Source organism: Pseudorca crassidens, chromosome 17 (assembly GCF_039906515.1).
Source record: "Pseudorca crassidens isolate mPseCra1 chromosome 17, mPseCra1.hap1, whole genome shotgun sequence".
Lineage (NCBI taxonomy): Eukaryota > Metazoa > Chordata > Mammalia > Artiodactyla > Delphinidae > Pseudorca > Pseudorca crassidens.
In genome coordinates, this window is record NC_090312.1 from 56,726,749 (window position 1) to 56,740,124 (window position 13,376).

General features: G+C 42.1%; 1 pseudogene; it reads left to right on the forward strand.

Moving 5' to 3' along the window:
* On the forward strand, positions 1-5,368 carry LOC137210087 (D-dopachrome decarboxylase-like; annotated as a pseudogene).
* Positions 5,369-13,376: the final 8,008 nt, after the last annotated feature.

A 13,376-nucleotide genomic window follows, 5' to 3' on the forward strand; every position in this document is an offset into this window, starting at 1 on the left:
ATGAACTTAAATTCCGTGTACGTTCTTCAAGTGATTAAAGTGGGCTACAGTGAGAAAACCCAGAAAGCATGTGACTGAATTCAGGACAAGAACACTGCAGGCAAAGCAAGACTGCTCCCTTGACATTGATTCGAAACAGCTATCACATTGCTCAGCCAGAGTGTGTGTACTCCCGGTTAACTCCTTTCTTATAAGCCAGAGTGTTTGCCAACTGTCATCAGCATCACTGACTTTCTGGGCCACTTCAGCATGAAGGATCTCTCGTCTGAGGTTAAAAGTGGGACCATTTATGCTTTGTTGGTTTTGGATAATTTAAAGTTTTAAGGGTGTTTTAATATTTTCTTCTTGCTAAAGAGAATACTAAAAGTACTTCACATGTTGGCTGGTGATGAAATCTGTTTTGTCAGGGATTTGTAATGTGCTGTTTGCCTTAATGATTCAGTTTTTATACTTTATCAAAATTATATTTTTGCCTTTATATGTTAATTAAGGCTGGACCTGATACAGTATGTGTCTTCCTTCATAATAGCTTATTGTTCTTCAGTGACCCTATTTAATTTCTTACCACAAAATCTGTTCTAGGGCAAAAATTTTAATCTGATTAGAAAAGTACAAAAAACAATCATCACTCATAATACTTAGATAAAATATTTATGTAAGTATAACTCTAAAGCAAAGGTAAAAAGTTCAAAACCCTGGGCTTCCCTGGTGGTGCAGTGGTTGAGAATCTGCCTGCTAATGCAGGGGACACGGGTTCGAGCCCTGGTCTGGGAGGATCCCACAGGCCGCCGAGCAACTAGGCCCGTGAGCCACAACTACTGAGCCTACGGATCTGGAGCCTGTGCTCTGCAGCAAGAGAGGCCGCGATAGTGAGAGGCCCGCGCACCGCGATGAAGAGTGGCCCCTGCTTGCCACAACTAGAGAAAGTCCTCACACAGAAACGAAGACACAACACAGCAAAAAAATAAATTAATTAATAAACTCCTGGGGCTTCCCTGGTGGTGCAGTGGTTGAGAGTCTGCCTGCCAATGCAGGGGACACGGGTTCGTGCCCCGGTCCGGGAAGATCCCACATGCCGTGGAGCGGCTGGGCCCGTGAGCCATGGCCACTGAGCCTGCGCGTCCAGTGCCTGTGCTCCGCAACGGGAGAGGCCACAACAGTGAGAGGCCCGCGTGCCGCAATTAAAAAAAGACCAAAAAACCCCTTCTACCCACAACATCAAAAAAAAAAAAAAAAAAGGTCAAAATCCTGTTTATTTAAAAAGATTAGGGGCAGTAATTTACTTTAATCCAAATTCTATATTCTGGCTTGCAGAGAAACGAATATCTACCTGAGAAAGATGATTATTTTCCCTCATATTTTGTTTAGTCTTTATCGTTTTCTGCTCTGCTTACCAGGGCAATGCATACTTTTTGCAAAAATTTTAACTATTACAGCAATGCATGATATGAAAGTCCCTCTAAAACCACTCTGAAGAGATAACCACTAACAATAGTTTGGGGAACATTGAAAGAATGTTATTTAAACTCCAAGATATTTGCTGCTCATGGTGCCAGGATTAATTTTTCAAAGGGTCATTTTGGTTTTGAACCACAAGGGGTCATCATAACATTACAGCAAGCACCTTTTCACTTAATTTACCCGTCAAAGAACAATTCAACAGAGTAAATCTGAAGGCTTTATTCAACAATTCATGAACCAGGAAGCATCCCATCTGGTAACTACAAGAGCACTCCCAGGAGTGGTACAGGCAGAAGGTTTTTATAGAAAGAAGGGTGGGGAGAGGAAGTCATTAGTAAAAGAAAAGAAAGGATTATTTTGGGCCAGGACAACTTATTTTTGGAGGGAAGAGACCCAGAGGGTTTTATCATGCAGCATGCGTCTTCTTCCTTTGGGATGGGGGGTGGGGGTGGGGTGGGGAGAAGGCCAACATGCTGACTAGAAAATTCCAACTGCGTGATTAAGATTACATTTCTGAGGCAGGTTGAAACTGCAGTTAGGTTAGCTATGAAATCTAGGTGGTATCATGGGCTTTAGCAAAAGTGGTGCTGTTTGGGGCCTGTGGTTCTTCTCTTTAACATACATTACCTATAAATTTTTCATTTAAAAAAGTCGCACTGCAGCTTCCACAAGTGACTTCCTGTTGTATATGTTAGATGTTTTTGGACATCTCATTAAGTGCCAAGGTATTCTCCTACTTCCTCTCTCTTGAAGGCTCACCAAACCATCACTGGTCTTCACCATAATGCAAGCCCTTCTTTTCTTCCTCCTAAATAGCAATTTTTTAAAAATGTTTTCATCTGTTATTTCACAGTCTGGTTCCATTTACCCTACATGTTCACTGCAACTTTTCTTGTTTTAAGGGTCTGTAAACAAAAAGAACAGAGTGTCTGTTGTTTATCATCCAGTTACACAAAGGGCTAAGTTGCAATCCACTGCAGTTACCCACCGACTCTACGCCCTGAATTTGCAGTCACCCACTGACTGTACGCCCTGAATTCAGGGAATTCAGGATGGCAAAAACAGGATGAAGCATTCTGTGTTTAGGATTACCGTCCCTAGATGGTTAAGATGCATATCTAAGGAAGAATTTCAGTGACTCCAGATTCTTGCACCTTCCCATACATAGAAAAGCGCTAAACTCATTGACGTGAGATGTCTGCTTCTGTGATTAGCAATAATTTCTTACCAACATGTACGCATGACTACATGTATTCCCCAGCCCCAAATTCATATTTATACTGGCTCTTCCCCTACCTCTTCAGAGCAGTACCTCAGAGCTATCTGAGAGGCTGTCTCCAGGCTATAGTCCTCAATAAGGTTCCCAAATAAAATAAAACTGAGCTTTCTCCGCTGCTACCCTTCGCACAGCTTCCCGCTGGACTCGAGAGTTCGTTGAACTGCACACGAACTTGCCTGCCGGCCGCGTGCCCGCGGGCCCGGAGAAGCGGCTGTGCGCGGCCACTGCTGCCACCCTGGGCAAGCCTGAGGACGTGAGCATGGGCCGGGGAGCACGGGGTGGGAGGAGGTTGACTGACCTGGGTCGGAATCTGTCCCCGCCCCGGCTCCCCAACCGTGAGCCCGACCCTTCCGCGCCCGCCCGCCCCGCCGCCCGCCGAGTCTGACCTCCAGCTCTCTGTGACCCCGCGGCCCCGCATCCGTTCCGTGTCGCCTTGCCCAGTCAGGACCCCTACGTGACCTCCAGTAACCCCGGCCGGTGCCCCCAGCTTTAATCCCTTGGGGCCCGCGCATCTCCACCCCGCGCTCCCGCACTCCACGCGCCCCGGTCCTCAGCTCGATCCCGGCCTACGCCGGCTTCAGGTTAAGCTTTCGTGTCCCTGCAGCGCGTGAACTTGACGGTGCGGTCTGGCCTGGCCACAGCGGTGAACGACTTGGCGGATCCCGGCGCGCAGCTGCTGGTCTCCTCCATCGGTGTGATGGGCACACTGCCTCTTCGAGTTCCTTACCAAGGAGCTGGAGCTGGCCCAGGACTGGTGCTTAGGGGCAGGGAGAGGACCCTCTTGGGACTGCTGCGCGGCCGGGAGCAGGGATCCCACCTCAGGCCCCTCCTAAGTTTGGGGAAAAAATAAATTTCTCACCCTGTGCAAGAAGGATCTGGTGCCCCAGGGCCCACTGACCCCTTGCCCCCCCCACCCTCCGTGGTGCAGCCACTTTCAGAGTGGTGGTGGAATTGAATGAATTCCTGGCTCTGCAGTGGTTCCTGTGACACCTGGGTAAGGTGTGGCCTCTTGGACCTCAGTGTTTCCATCTGTGAAGTGAGAAGGCTGTCTTTAACCACTCCCTGGGGGCACTGCATGGGATGGCACTATACCGTACCTGCCCTGGCACCTGGCAGGGTGGGATGTTGTTACCCTGACAAAACCAAAGCCAGTTATCATCTGCCTTCAGACTTCTCCACATCTTAGGAAAACAGGAGTAATTTTCTAGAACTTCTCCAAGCAGGTCAGGAGGAATTTTGGGTATGTTCTGAGGCTGGGACTTTTGGGTCCCATGTAAGGTTCCCAGGAGGGCCACGGAGTAGTGGAAAGAGCATTGGACTGAATGTCTGGAGACCTGGGTTCTGGGTCCCGAGCAGCTGGGGGATCCAGACAAACCCGGAAATGAACCATCTCTGGTTTGTACCCTTCTCTTCTGTGAATAGAGAGGCATGGATTAAATGATTCTCAAGAAGCCCCTACGGCTCCCAAACCTGGGATTCTGTGGCAAGGTTAACATTTCTTCCCGGGTGAAAAATATTCCTGAGCCAAGTCCATGCCTACGAAGTACTAAGTGCATGAGAAGCTTGAAAGAACCTTCCAGAATGGAGCCTTCATTGGCCCAGAAAGGCTGGTGAAGAATGGTCACTTCCGGGGCGGGGTGGGGGGGGCTCAGACCTGGTCCTCAAGCTGGGGAGCGATAATAATTCTAACAATGATAAGTAATGCGTAATTTACCACGTGCCAGATACTCGATAGGTAACTCACATGCATGATTCCATTTGATCCTTAGAAGTTTTGTCCCCGTGTCCACACCCCTCATGCAGACATGCCATCCCCATGAGGTAGATACCTCCATTATGCCTATTTACAGATGGGAAAACTGAGGTTGTCACATATACCTCCTTGGCCCCAGGCTATCCCAAGTATCCTGTTTCTTCACAAAGAACTTCCTGTCACTTCTGTGAGAGAGGCACACTCACTCCACAGACATTATGGGGGTGGGGGTGGGGGTGGGAGTCACCCTGTGCTTGGCCTTCTTAAGCCAGGCTTTGCGAAAACAGGTGGCTGGAGCACTGCACATGTCCCCAGGGGGCCTGCGGTTTGAAAGAGAGAGGGTTCCCCTGTGAGCCCACAGACGGCATACAGTGACCATGGAGGCTGCCGTGTTGAGAGTCTGTCCTGGGAGGGCGATGATGATGTGCAGTCACCATCCCATCCCTGACATGCCCACTGCCCTGTTGGAGGTTGTTGGGAGAGCATTAATGGGGTGAGGCAGGCTTGCAAAATTCCTGGGGGCTAAGGCAGGCTGGCCTGGGAGCCCATGGTGGGTGTGCATGTCTCCGGGTCTTGGAATGTGAGGCATTAGCCCAGGAGCTGATGACATCTTTTTCTCTGTCCCCTGAAGGATCATTATCTGCTTTCTTCCCCTGGATCCCAGGCAGATTGGCAAGAATGGGACAGTCGTGACTTTTTTGTGATTGGCATGGAGGGTGTCCAAGGCATCTGTGAGCTGGCAGCCCCTTCCAGAGAGGCCTCCTGGCAGAGTGAGGGCCTGGTGGATACCAGCTTCTGGCACCCCCATGTGCAGACATGCCTGTGACCTGTCAGTTCTCTTCCCCATCCTCATGACAAATAAACGAAGAGAGCTTTGTCTCTCAAACATGAAAAACTAAAAAATAAAATAAAATAAACCTGAAACTTAGGGCTCTTAAGCTGTGTGTGTGTGTGTGTTTTCTTTTCAGTCGACAGTTTCATAAGAGATGTTCTGTGGGGGTAAAGAAAAGCTCTGTGAAAAAACAGGTTAGATAGTACATCCCACCCTGGACAAAGTGCATGTTAACATACTGAAGTCGCTGAGCAGTCCTTTGGTGATCAGAGCCACTTAATTTTAAAACAGCATTTTCCAAACAATTGATTGGACAAAGACTCCCTTCGTTTGGGCAATTAATGTCTTTAACAACCTGAAGAAGTAGTATTCTTTGGAATAGTATTTGAGAAATTCTGATTTATAACATTAATTTTAAAAAGCTATAAAACACGTATATCATACTATTGTATAAATATTCATGTTTCACTTGAAGAAATTATATATTTTTGAATTCACATGTATTTTATAATGTAATAACCTTACAATGTTTTCTTCTGCCCTCCAAATGTTTCTCATTTTTATTTTTTTCTGTCTATTTATTTATTCATTTTCGGCTGCATTGGGTCTTCGTTGCTTCACCAGGCTTTCTCTAGTTGTGGCAAGTGGGGGCTACTCTTCATTGCAGTGCGCAGGCTTCTCATTGCGGTGGCTTCTCTTGGAGCACGGGCTTTAGGCATGCAGGCTTCAGTAGCTGTGGCTCATGGGCTCTAGAGAACAGGCTCAGTAGTTGCGGTGCACGGGCTTAGTTCCTCGGCGGCATGTGGGGTCTTCCCGGACCTGGGCTCGAACCCGTGTCCCCTACATTGGCAGGCGGATTCTTAACCTCTGCACCACCAGGGAAGACCTATTTTTTTTCTATCTTGATGGCAGAGATCCCAGGACCTGTCTTGCTACAGCAGTAAGCTTGTATGGTAATTACATGAACTAATGATGGAAAATTCACCAGTGGGAATAATAAATGGCATTGTTATGCTGAGAATACTGTTTCTATTAGAAAATATGAACTAAGAAAAATGAATTGTTAGGTAGAAAGGTGATTTTACATTATTATAGAGGTCATTATTATACATTATATTTGCATTATTAAAGATGTCACAGAAGAAAGATTTGTAATCAGAGAGAGTTTTATACAAACAAACCTTATAGTCTTAGAATAGGAAGGGATATTATCAGAGATAATTTGATAGAATGTCATACCAACTGAAGAAATAAGGAGGAATTCATGGCTTTTTGTGTCTAATCATTAAAGAATCTGAAAAAGAAATTTCTTGATTTAAGAGTTCTCCAAATGCTACATATAATAGAATTGTAAAACATATTGAAAATTATAAAGAACTTAGGAACATCAAAAACAGCCTTCTTACCTCAAAGAAAGGGAGACCCAACTTCAAAAAGTTAAGTAATTTTTTTTAAAAACAGAAGTTACAAATCAGTAATTGAAGATCTGGAGATAAAACAAAGATATTCTGACTCTAGGTTTATGATTAATTCTACTATTTAAAAAGTGATTTATAAACTATTCATAGTTTTATACAAATATGAGGTTATTACTGGAGTGACTTTAGAGTTGTATTCTGAAATGGGATTATTCTTTAGGGGGGAAATACCTGTACTTCTCCATTTCAACCACTAGATAGCAGGCTACTGAATAAAACACAATATGGGATTTCATAGGTCTAGAGTGGTAAATAGGGTCAATGAGAAGAATGGCAAATTGCAAAGTCACAAAAGACAGGAAGTTATAAAGATTTGGATGAGTTGGGATTTACTTGAGGAGAATGAGGCCGTAACTTTCCCCTACTTCTAACGCAGTGAGAGCCAGGTCTAATGACTCTTGAACCCTGAGATATAATTTGCTTTGGTGATCTCAAATGGGTAGAAAATGAGAAACTGTTCAATCAAAAATACAGAGGCTGGGCTTCCCTGGTGGTGCAGTGGTTGAGAGTCCGCCTGCCGATGCAGGGGACACGGATTCGTGCCCCCGTCCGGGAAGATCCCACATGCCGTGGAGCGACTGGGCCCGTGAGCCATGGCCGCTGAGCCTGAGCATCTGGAGCCTGTGCTCCGCAACGGGAGAGGCCACAACAGTGAGAGTCCCGCGTACCGCAAAAAAAAAAAAAAAAAAAAAAAAACAGAGGCTGATTACACAGTGCATTTCAACATCACAGTGTATCCAAAGTAGGAGTCCTGTCTGAGTTCGATGCAAAAGGCAGAAACAATAAAGGAAAAAATTAAAAGACTTCTCTCAAATATTTAAAATATCTGTGTTGAAGGGGATGGTGGTGGCTCATCCCATGTCCACCACACAGTGGGACTGAATATTCAATAACAAAATAATATTTAATTAAATTGTGGAATATCTACAAGATGGAATGCTGGTTAGCCACTTAAAATCATCTTTTAGATATTTTTTTTTGACACGGGAAATAAGGATACTGATCGGTGGAAAAAAATTACATTGAATTATATATACCATGATATTTTTAGGAAATAATAATATACAAATATGAAAATAAAGGTATTTATATACGTCCATAAATTAAAGTTATTATTAACAGTCAACTTTCTTTTTGTGTTTTCAAAAAGGTTGTGCTAATCATGTATTGCCTCTGAAATTGGAAAACAACAAAACTAAACATTAACAGAATGGTTGGTAAAGCACCTCCTTTGCCATAATCAGTACCCGAAGCTCCCCTGCTGTCCACTGTCCAAGCCATTCAGAGCTTGCCCAGCGCTCTCACTCCCTCTCTCTCTCTCTCTCTCCCCTTCTCCTGGTGCTGGCTACCTCATATCTGTTTTCCCTGGAGATGATGACATTTGGGTGGGTCTATGAATTTACTGTTTAGGTGCCCAGTTTTGCCATTTATGAGCAATAGTACTGAATATGGTTATGATTCTTTGATTTAAATTTTAATGACTTTTACATTTGAATGTCTAAAACAATATTTTCAAATTGTGGTTTACAGACCACTTTACACTGGTTTGTTAAAAATGCAACTTCTTGGTCTTTTTCCCAGGCTCAATGAATCTAAAATTTTGGGAATAGTGTTCTGGAATTTACATTTTTAACTAGCTCCCTGAGTTTGCCTTTTTGTGTTTTTAATTAACGTTTATTTATTTATTTAATTTTGGCTGAGTTGGGTCTTTGTTGCTGCGCGCGGGCTTTCTCTAGTTGTGGCGAGCAGGGTCTACCCCTCATTGCGGTGCGTGGGCTTCTCATTGCGGTGGTTTCTCTAACTGCGGAGCATGGGCTCTAGGCGCACGGGCTTCAGTAGTTGTGGCTCGCGGGCTCTAGAGCTCAGGCTCAGTAGTTATGGCACGCGGGCCCAGTTGCTCCGCGGCATGTGGGATCTTCCCGGACGAGGGCTCGAACCCGTGTCCCCTGCATTGGCAGGCGGGTTCTTAACCACTGCACCACCAGGGAAGTCCCGTGAGTTATTTTTATGCACATTATAGTTTGAGAACCTTTGGTAATGGCTGAGATCAAGCATGAGAAAAATGAGATAAAAATATCAAACTAGTGAACGCACTTAAAGTCTGAATATAAAAAAAAAATAAAGTCTGAATATTTATCAAACTCCTCATCTGAGCTATTTTTCCAGCAGATGCTTATATATTCAATATTTTTAAAGGTACAAACATATAGGGACAAACTAATAATAATAATTTTAATAATCTAAGCACTCCCCCACCACCCACCAAAAATTTACTACTTTCATGAAAGCACCCAGTATGTATGTGGCAATTGAAGTGAATAAACCAAGAAGCAATGTCTTAAAAAATAAAATGAAACAAAACAGCATTTCAGAAATAAAGCTTCACATAATGGAGGAATAAATCTGGATTTAAACATTCTCTGCTATTCCTGACGCCAAATGGCACCTGGCAAATTTGGACACCAGAGGAGTTGATGACAGGGTGAAGAGATTAAGTCTTGAAAGCTTTCACAGCTGGCTTTTCAGCTTGACCATGGGCTCCTCTTGGGCACAGGGCTGTGTCTCACATTCTGAGACTAACATGTGGAAGGAAACTGTGACCTCCAATTTCAATCCATAGCAGGTTTCTCCAAAATGTTGGAGAGAGAAAATTGGTCACAGACTAACAGTCAGAGAGAAAAGCATTGCCAAGGATGCAGTTGATGGTGTCCTAGGAAGAGAAAGCTGTTTCTCTGGAGAGAAAGGCTTGTATGGGAACAACAGATATAAGAGAAGTATCAGGTTGTGGAAATGCCCCGAAACCACAAGTCAATCAAAAACCAAGGTTCTTTTCTCTGTTAACTTTTTTTATAGAGTCTTGCTTGAATTAAACATGGCACCATGGAAATCCAGGGCATGTTTCAGTAAATTGTAAAAAATGTTGATTTATTTAGGTTAGAAATCAGTCTCTAAGCAACTGGTTTTTGAAATGTTTATGAAAACTGTGCAAATATTTTTGGAATAAAAGTTTTGATTTTTGTTTGTTAAAATGCTCATTTAAAAAGAGTTCATCTAAGTATTCAAATATGGTTTTCTTTTCATAACAATTGTCTTGATACTTGATTATCTGTGGCAGTCATGAGAATTGCACCTTGAGAACCTCCTACTAGAGGAAGCTGGCTTACTGAGGGACAACCAACTGTGCATTTTCGCAGAGGTAACCTCTCTGATGCCTAAGTGTGGTGGGCATACTCAGACCTATTATTGAGAGACAGGGGATGCTTCTCAGCTCACTTTGTTAAAGTTTGAAAGCTATTAAATTCAGGGGAGATTTGTTATAAAACAAGAGATAACTAATACAACCCCTTAAAGCCATTTACTTATGTTAGTTTTTAGTGTACTATGTAGTTATTATATATATTACAATAATGATATTTATTGGGCATTTATAATGTTCCAAGTACTGTTCTAATTGCTTTACATGAATGGAGTTATTCACAGCAACCCTATGACATTTGTGTTATTATTATTTCAAATTCATAGATAAGAAAGCTGGAGTGATGGAGAGGCTAGGTAACTTTCCTAAGGTCACAGCACTGGTAAGTGGTGTTAACGGGACTTGAACTTGGAAGTCTACTTTCAGAGCCAAGCTCTCCTGAGGTGACAGTCAAGCTGTCACCTGGGGCTGTAGTCATCTTGAGGCTCAGCTAGTGGTGGAGAATCTGTTCCCAAGTTCAGTCACATAGTTGTCAGCAAGTCTCTGTTTTTGCTGTTTGATTTTTGGCAGGAGGCTTCCTTCCGCACCATGGGAACTTATCTCATTAGCGAGATTACAAATGAGATCATACTATATAGAGTTTGGTTTTTTTACCCCACCCTGAAATATATTGTAAATATTTTTCCATGTAACTAAATCTATTTCTAATCATCATTTTTTTTTAAGGTTTGGATGCAAATTGTCAACTTGAAAAGGCAGATGCTTTTAGGCAAATCAGCTAAAATATCATGGAAATACTCTCACTTTATCTTCTTTGATTTATGCACAATATCAGGGAAACTTCACTCATCAGTTGGCTGTCGACTTCTTTGAGTCATTACTATTAAAAAAAGCAAAATTTGTGTTTTTTACTTGACAGCAGAGATCTTACCTGCAATTTATTATTATATACTAACATTTATCTTCTTTTTTTGCAGTTATAAGATAACTTATAAAACTTGAAATTCTACAAGAGCTAAATATTCTATTTTTCAGTGCTAAATGTAGAGCTATGCAAATTAACAGGAGTGATTCACTACTATAGTGGAGACAAAGTATTTTCAGTAATTGAAAATTTCTTACTGACTTGTCTGAATTATTATGTTTTTTTGGTGTTATGATAATGAAAAATAGTCTGCCAAGGGTAGCAGGAACATTTCTCTCATCTCTGAGTTTCACACGAAGGCATCCTACTTAGAGGTTCTTTATTATTGGTTTATGAGAAGAAAGCTCAGAGAGGAGCTTTGCACTGTTGGTTCCACATTTCACTTTGTATGTGAAATTGGCTTAAAAGAGCCCCATACTAATTGTCTTTACAAACACAAACCCTACACCTTGGGGAAAAGGAAGTCAATAAGATGAACACCTACACCTTCAAACTGATGTTTCAGGCATGAGATCACTCTAGAGAAAATTAATCCCAGTAGGTGGAATCTAAAGAAAAGGAAAACTTGAAAAACAACAACAAAATTGCAGCTATTCCAAGAAAAACTCATTCCAAATGAAGCAAATTCTTCATTTTTATCTGTTAAATATGCCATTTGGTTATATTTTTTTCTTCTTAATCTAAAGAAGAGAGTATAGAATTGTAGGGCTTCCCAGTGTATCACTCCTTGAGACCTCCCTAATTTCTTGCGTTGCTCTTTCTTTCACTGAAATGTACTAACTACTTACAATAGAATAGAATACAAAAATTCATAATTTTTTCTATTTTCCACCAATATTATTCATGTACGAGAGAAATGAGTTTTCCCTAAATGATAGTCTAAGTCTTTAATGAGTTTTAGATTTGGCATAATTCTGTAAATCCTTTCAGTGCAATATTCTTTAGGGACTGGATTATAATTTGTTGAGTATATCTTTCACACACCAAGTTACTTAGTTGACTCAATTTATGACATATAAGCCAGAGTGTTATTCTAGGAAGTTCCTATGGGTTCAGAATCTCTATTGCCTAGGACTCAATGTGCCCTTCTAACTCTGCTATTTAAAAACTGGGTATAGGAGGGAACCCAGCACTGAGTGATTGGAGCTATGCGTTACGTATTGTTTTGAACATTATGGCTGACAAATGAGAATTTATGACTTTGGGGTAATAAGTGGGAGCTGAGGATGAGGTAAGTTTTTTTTCTTTAGAAACTGGAGGTTCAATTTATTTAATACTCTTCAGAAAACACCACTAGAGTAAAGTTTAGCGCAGAATCAGATGTTTAACACCATTTTCATTTCTTCAACTGGTGTGAGTGTTACAGGAAGCCATTTATAGGCACTAAACACAAGGACATAAAAATAAAAGTTCATTTAAAATGGGCCTTAAGTCTAAAACTTACTTGAACAAATTTATTACTTCAATTAGGATAAAATATATAATTTAAATAACTATAAATAATTAATGTGTAAATAGCATGTGGTCCCAAACAGTGTTTGCGTGGTCTCCAAAACAATGAGGCAATTACACACAATAAAGAGAAATACACACAGGAGACCCTGCAGTAGGATGCTATTCTACACGTTACTGATCCTTTTTGGAGGGGTTTGTTGGGCTAAAAGAACACACTGAAGATGTGTGGTTAACATTTTAACATTTTAAAGCTTGGTGAAAACCCTTAAAAGTTTCGAATGCGTAAGTAACTTTTGTCTCCTGGAACGGAATTTATATTGTCAACAACACTTCCATTTAATTGTTGGTGCTTTCCAAAAGAGAACTAATCAGTGGTTTCTATTTACTGTTTTCATTTCTAAAGAGCTTAAAAACCAGTGTTTGTTTTAGACAATTTTCAAGGAAAATTCAGGCTTAGCAGGAGGCTCTTGACAAAGCTCTCCCTGCTGGGTGGCCAGCTGCCTAGAGGGACTGCCTTGCGGGACTGAGGCAGGCCGTCACCGCTGGCCAGGGCCAGGATTCACGGTAGACGCTTCCTATCTGCTGGGCCGCATGCATCCTCACAGCCCTGTGCTCCCTGAACAGGAGAGCTTGCTCTTTCAGCAGCACCTGAACGTTTTACTTCTCTCCATCTCCTCCCTTTTCTTCTCTTTTCCATTCTGCTTATTTTGCCTATTCTGAAAATTAGTTAAAAACTTGCGACACAAAAGCATGAATTCTTCACCTGCTTACAACCAACTTTCTCTCTTTGTTTCCCAGTACCTGGCGAATCTTGAGGGTTCTTTTTCATGAAAAGTCTACTATTTGGCACTTAAGCTCCCTTTGCAGGATGGGCTCATTTTCTCTAAGCTAAATCCAAGTCGTGTTTTACATTTTCCTTCAAAATACACTTCTTCTGGGCAAATCCATGACTAATTGACTCACCACAGATGGTCTCTGTTAAGCCAAACTAAACATT